The 7,210-nt window shown below is 38.0% G+C and overlaps 1 long non-coding RNA gene across 1 annotated transcript; it reads left to right on the top strand.

Moving 5' to 3' along the window:
* Window positions 1-950: 950 nt before the first annotated feature.
* Window positions 951-1,704, top strand: LOC141378564 (uncharacterized). The gene is made up of 2 exons (XR_012393366.1): window positions 951-1,004; window positions 1,237-1,704. It is a non-coding gene; the product is annotated as an uncharacterized lncRNA (long non-coding RNA).
* The last annotated feature ends 5,506 nt before the right edge of the window (window positions 1,705-7,210 follow it).

Genomic DNA, 7,210 nt, shown 5'->3' with positions numbered 1-7,210 from the left:
ACCATTCCTTTATGTCTCTCTCACAAATAACTGGGATAGCTTTTCAAAAAGAATGTGAACGGCTCTCTAGTGTACAAAAATAGGTCATTACAGACTAATCAATTCTGACGACAAGAAAACAGAGAGAAGGGGGAATTGCTTTTTTCATCAACATCGAAACACTGAAACAAAGATATTGTTGAAAGGCAGTTGTGGCCATGTGATGCTGCATGTGAAATATTCAAGCCTATTTTAAATAAAACTCTGCAGCTTCTTTAACACAGCAGGGGTAGACAAAGAATAACTGTGAAAAGCTGACTGACAGCCAGCCAAGTAGAGGAAGATAGTTTCCATGAACCTTAAAGACTTCAAAGATGAACGCCCTAGTTGTTCTTGTATCCTCAAAAAAGAAAGAAAAAGTTATTTTCTATAAATCTTCTAAAGTCTCTGAAGTCTCACTTAAGTATTTTCTAAATTCACAGACAGTGATGTATTGTTAATTGTCTTATCACATCTTTGTTTATTTGCTAAACTAATATCCAAATGCTCACAAAGTGAGGGTAGCAATGGGGACCTCAGCAAATCCCTTTGGCAGTGCATTGCTAAGTGGTAGCTTCCAAGAACTGCGTTTCAATAAATAAAAAAAAAATAAATAAATAAATAGGTGGCTGACAGGCTGAATGTTCTATATTAGTAATTATTCTCAGCAGGAGCTTCTTAATGACACACAAATACACTTATCCGAACTGGCACACACTCTCTCTCTCACAAACACATAGAGTTATACAGCTGTCTTACAGTCATGCCAGCCTAATCTCACAAGGAAACGTAACTATTTTACGTTTTGTCAGTTTAGTGCTTAGTTTGTATGAACTTGTATGAGTTCTGTTGGAGCCATTTATGGTTTGCAATTTTCTTTTGCACCACTAGAGGGTGTGTATGGTATTTATACTCTCCTCACGACGAGCTGAGGGGTGTGGAAGAAGGTCAAACAAACTTTTTGGCCGGCATGGCTGTAAGAACAGGTTTATATTTGTTTTGATGTTTACTTTTTTTTTAATTTTGACAAAATGGACAATAAATTGGTTGGAATATCCAACTTTATTTGCAAAGAAATGGACATTTCACTTTTTTATTGACCCGTTTAAGCAACAAATGCGTCAGAATCAACTACCAAAATATTTGCATCTACACTTAAAGTCAAAAAGTTTGATCACTGTTTGGAGCTGGTTTTGATAAAGAATTTTATTTGCAAAGTTTAGAACCAAAGACTGAACCGGATCATGATGCAGACTACAGGAAAAGTTGAATGATCCGATCCACAGGAAGAAGAGGGCCGCGTTGAATGCTCGTGTGATAGTGGCGGCTGGATTGGAAAGGCTGTTTCTGGGATTCGACATGCAAAGGAGCTTTGCGTTTGGCTAAGGAGCAGCGCATGAGGACTCCATTGTTTCTTCTTGATCTACACAAGCATTGGATTATGAAGGTATGAGATGTGACATTTTTAAAGCTTGAGCTACCATCAAACTGACTTTACATTTACATGGCCATTTAAAAGAAGAAAAAGATGTGTGCAGAGTAAAAAAAAGGGTTTGTCTGTTTGTTATGGTTTATTTGTCAGTGTTTACAATGAGTTTGAGTCAAGTATGTGCTGTGTATATGATGTAAATAATGTGAATGTTTTACAGTTCAAATGGCTGATAAAAGTGAAACTGGTGTTTCTAACTTGACTGGTCCTGATGAGGATCAAACACAGGTTGTAGAGGGTAATGGTAAACATGACCAATCGGTTCAAAATCATGAGATTAAGCTTACTAAAAATGGGTTTTTGCATAAAGTTGGTTAACACTTTATTTTGATGGTCCCCCTTTATATAGTCTGTTGACCATAAGTTACTTTTCAAATTCTTATCTGTTTACTCTCAGCTGGGTGGTCTTTTAAATGTTCTGAGGCAATCATTACAATGTCTACAAAATGTAAACATTTTATTAAACTTTTGGTAAGTTAAGTGTTAAATATAGATTTTAGATGGTCAACAATGTTTCAGCAGACATGCGACAAATCTTCAATAATTGTTCATCAAAGTATTAGTAAATATGCAACAAATGCTCAACATTTAGGTTGTATATATTTAACAATGTTTCAGTAGATTTGCAGCAAACTTATGGTCAACAGACTATCTAAAGGGGGACCATCAAAATAAAATGTTACCTAAAGGGGATGTGTTGCAAAATCTTAAAAAATCCAAATTTGAAAAAGCAGCTAATCTTAAAAGAACACTAAATGATCTTATGACTAACACTGACAATGAAAGGCAGGTTAAAAGCACATTTGAAACATTTCAATTCAAAGAGCCAAGAAAAGCAAATGAATCTTTATTGGTTTTATTACCTACTGATGAAAGAGAGAAGCATGAAACATGGTTTAAAGCAAAATCGCTGTGGGATGAAGAATTTTGTGCTATTGTGAATAAATGGACCAGCGTCAATTTAAAATGCAGTGTGCTGATAGTGAAATCAATCCCAATAATAGTGTTTCCAATGTTGAAACCTGGGTGAGCGGCAGCAGGTCAAGTCGACATAGTAGGTCCAGATCTAAATCCAAATCATCTGTCCAACAAGCACGCCACATGCTTAAACTTCTATTCCAGAGCACAAAGGGGTTGCAACACACAGTAGCCTACACAACCAAGTTGACCCACCATAGGACATCCGGCTTCTTCATATTATGTGGATCAATCGCATGCAGTAGTAAGTGTGCTTAAAAAACAGCAACAAATGACAAAGTTGTTAATTCAGCAGCAAAAGGCTAGTTACCTTCCTACACATGAAATTCCAATATTTGAAGGAGATCCATTACAATTTAATTAATTTATGAAAGCTTTCCAGTATTGTGTTGAATACAAGACAAACAACGAAGAGGATTGCTTTTATTTTTTTAGAGCAATATACAAAGGGACGTCCAAAGGAAATTGTTCATAGCTGCATGAATATGAGGCCTGAAAGGGATTATCAAGCAGCTATAGCTATGCTTAAGGAGCATTTTGGAAATGATTATCTTGTATCTGCTGCCTACATGGAAAAGGTGCTTCAGTGGCCAGCGGTCAAAGGAGAAGACATTACAGCTCTTTAAGATTATGCTGTTTTTCTACTAGGTTGCTGTATTGCAATGTCAGAGGTACAGTACTTACAAGAACTTGATATGCCAGCAAATATGAGAACTGTGGTTTCAAAGCTTCCTTTTAAGCTAAAAGAGAAATGGAGAACTGCAGCATATGATCTTCTAGATTTTAATGATCTTAATGAACTTGTCTCATTTATTGAGCGACAGGTTAAAATCCTGTCTGATCCAATATTTGGATTAAGAATGTGGACAAAGGAATGATCAGTAGGCTGAAGGAGGTGGACAAACGTCGTCCACAATTTTTATCAAAGTTAAAATTTAAAGGTAACAGCTTTGCCACCAGTGTTACGGATGTTGATGGACACACAGCCAAGGAAACAAGGGTAAAGACTAAATATTCAACTTGCCAAGTCAAAAGCAGAGTGAGTAGTCCTGTCACTTGTCTGTTTTATTCTTAAGATCACTGTTTAGAAAAATGTAAACAATTTGAGAAAACAAAGCATAGGGAAAATGTTAGCTTTTTAAAGGAAAAAGCAGCTTGCTTTGGCTGCCTGTAAACTGCAAATTGAAGCAAGGAGTGTGTAGAACTTTAATTTGCAAAACATGCCATCAAAGACATCCTACGGTTATGCACATACACTTCAAACAGAAAGTTGATACTGCTGTTAACACTGACGGCAATCTCCCTATAGAAACAACTACACCAACAGTAAACAACACACTTGTGTATATACACAGGCTTGTAATCATACGGGGAAAAGCAGTGGCATTCTTCCTATACTTCCAGTACAGATGAAGTCTGCTTTGGGCATTAAGTCATCCAGACTTAACCGGCAGTACTTCTAAATTTTGCTCTGAGAGTTTAATGAGGAGGATAAATATAAATGGACGTAAGACAAATATTTCACTTCTCACAATGAGCCCCAAATCTACAGTCACAAGCTATGTTGTAAACAACTTGGAGATTTCAAGCCTCTCTGTTGAAAACAGTGAAAAAAATAAGATGCCTATAAGCCCAGCTAACATTGTCAAGAAAGAAGACTTAGCTGACTGGCCGTATCTTGATTTTGTAGACATTCCACACATTCAAGCGGACAGAGTTGTTGATTGGTACCAATGCCTCTAAGTTACTTGAGCCGTGGGAAGTTGTGAATAGTCATGGAGATGGTCCGTATGCCATTCGAACCCTACTGGGGAGGGTTACAAATGGTTCAATTGGTAGTTGTCAAGATGAATGTTGCACAGCTACAGTGAACAGAATTGATGTTAAAAAATTAGAATTGCTATTGGAGAAGCAATATCAACATGACTTCAATGAGAACTTGTTTGAAGACCAAGGATTTAGGTCTAGAGGAGATGCTTAGGTCATGGAGATTATGAGTCTGTAAGCCTCAAAGAAGTACACTATATAGTTTAATACTTCCTTTCAAAAGGAATAATGTTAATATGCCTAACAATCTCTCCGTTGCCAAGCAATGCCTCCTTAGAAAAAGGGAAAAAAATTTAAAGAAACAAGGAATTTCAGCAGAAATGTACAGATTTCATTAATAAAATGCTTGACCAGTGTTATGCTGAAGAAGTACCAAAACAGGAGCTTAAGCAAGATGATGGAAAGGTTTGGTACATTCCCCATCATGGAGTGTACCACCCACGTAAGGAAACGATGCGGGTTGTTTTTGATGCAGAATTCAAAGGAGCATCTTTAAACAGTCAGTTACTGCAGGGCCCTAACTTAACTAGCTCATTGATTGGAGTTCTTTTAAGGTTTAGGCAGGAACAAATTGCCTTTATGACTGATGTTCAGGCAATGTTTTATCAAGTAAGAGTTACTGATGAGGATAAAGACTTCCTTCGTTTTCTGTGGTGGCCCGATGGTGATGTAGCACAAGACATCATTGAACTTCAAATGAATGTCCATTTTTTTGATGCAGTTTCTTCACCTAGCTGTGCATGCTATGCACTAAAGCGAACACAGAAGATAATCAAGACAGTTTTGATTCAGAGGTGATTGATCTATAAGAATTTCTAGATGGATGACTGTCTAAAGAGTCTAGCGTCAGAGGAACGGCCAATCCGGATGGCCAAGGATCTTTCTGCGCTCTATAATAAAGGTGGGTTCCATTTGACACAATGGATCAGCAACAGTCGTAAGGTCAGGCCATTTCAGACCAAGGCCAATACATTCCAGAGCAAGATCGATCCAAAGGTCTTCTTGAGCTTAACTTGGACTGTGATAAAATACCAGTAGAAAGAGTTCTCGGACTCCAATGTTGTGTGCAGACAGATACCTTCAATTTCAAGACTGTCTGCAAAGAACGAATACAAAGCAGATGAGGAAATTTGTCTGTGATCAGCTCAATCTATGATACTTTGGGATACTTGTCACCAATGATATATCCAGTCAAGCCCATTCAAGAGTCCATTCAAGAGTTGTGCAGGACAAACTATAGCTGGGATGGTGAGATTCCACCAGTTCTTGACCAGCAATCGGTCAAATGAAATACCAGTCTGATTTATCTGAGTGCCTTTAAGGTTGTTCAACGTTTAAAGCCACATGGGTTTGGACAACCAATTCAAGGTCAGCTACACCACTTTTCAGACGCTAGTGAAAAGGGATATGGCTCTGTGACTTATCTCAGACTAAAGAATAGTGATAATGCCACTCATGTCTCCTCTCTTCTTGGCAAGTCTAAAGTGACACCTCTTAAACCAGTCACAATTCCTCGACTAGAGCTAACTGCTCTGTTTTAGCTGCTCGCATTGATAAAATGCTCAGAAGGGAGATACAGCTGGACTTAATGGAATCATGTTTCTAGACTGATAGCACATCTTTGCTGAAATACATAAAAAAATGAGAACAAAAGATTTTGTATCTTGGTGGCAAACAGAGTATTTGTTATCAGAGAAGCCTTAGAGGTTACCCAGTGGAAGTACTTCCACACATCTTTCAATCCAGCAGATGATGTATCAAGAGGAATGATCGTTCAAAAGCTCATGACCAGTAAGAGGTGGTTAAATGGCCCAGAGTTTCTGTGGAAACCAAAAGAAGAATGGTCAGATAACAGCATTGAGAATAACATTTCTGATGATAGTGATGATCCAGAAGTTAAAAGGGAGCTCCCAACCAATATTGCAGTTGTAGAATATTTCAACAATCCCACTCATAGACTAATCACATACTTTTCTGATTGGAGATGACTCAAAGGCTGCTGAGGCTAAAGGACATTTTGCAGGAACTGAGCTACCAAAGAAAGCAGGCAAGCATACCATCAGATGACCTGAGCAATGTGAAACGCAAAAGACGATAGGTTAAATCTTCAGGTCAATGTTTGTCTTCAGATGATCTGTTAAAGGCAGAGAAAGCAATCATCAAGTTCTATCAACGAGAGAAGTTCAGCAAGGAAATTGCTTCTTTGGAATCTGGAAGATCTCAGTCAGAAAGGACAGTGCTATTTACAAGCTGAACCCTGTTCTAGAAGATGGATTGTTGAGAGTTGGCAGTCGGCTTTGTAAGATTGCAATGCCAGAAGAAATAAAACATCCTGTAATTCTCTCTAAAGACCAGCATGTTTCAAAGCTTATCTTCAAGAACATCCATGAGCAAATTGGTCATGGCGAAAGGAACCATATTCTTTCTACATTAAGAAGAAAGTACTGGATCACCCATGCCAATTCAGCTGCAATAAAAATCCTTTCAAGTTGTATCTTTTGCAGGAGACAGAAAGCAAAATTAGGTGAGCAAATTATGGCTGATCAACCTGAGGAAAGATTAACCATAGGTCTACCTCTATTTACTAATACAGGAGTGGATTACTTTGGTTATATTGAAGTAAGAAGAGGACACTCTCTTGTGAAACGTTATTTTGTGATCTTATCCTGTATGGCCAGTAGGGCAGTCCATTTGGAGGTCGCCTATTCTAGACACTGATTCTTGTATTAATGCACTGCGTAGGTTCATGTGCATAAGAGGTCAAGTGTCTCAAGATCTGATAATGGAACCAATTTCATAGGTTCAGAAAGAGAACTGAGAAAGGCCCTCGCAGACTTGAATCACAGCAAGATTCAGAAAACTATGGCATACAAAGGAGTTTTAATCCACCAATGGCTT

Source organism: Danio rerio, chromosome 17 (genome assembly GCF_049306965.1).
Source record: "Danio rerio strain Tuebingen ecotype United States chromosome 17, GRCz12tu, whole genome shotgun sequence".
NCBI lineage: Eukaryota > Metazoa > Chordata > Actinopteri > Cypriniformes > Danionidae > Danio > Danio rerio.
The sequence above is the reverse complement of the archived record's forward strand: the minus strand, read 5'-3'. Positions and strand labels throughout refer to the sequence as shown.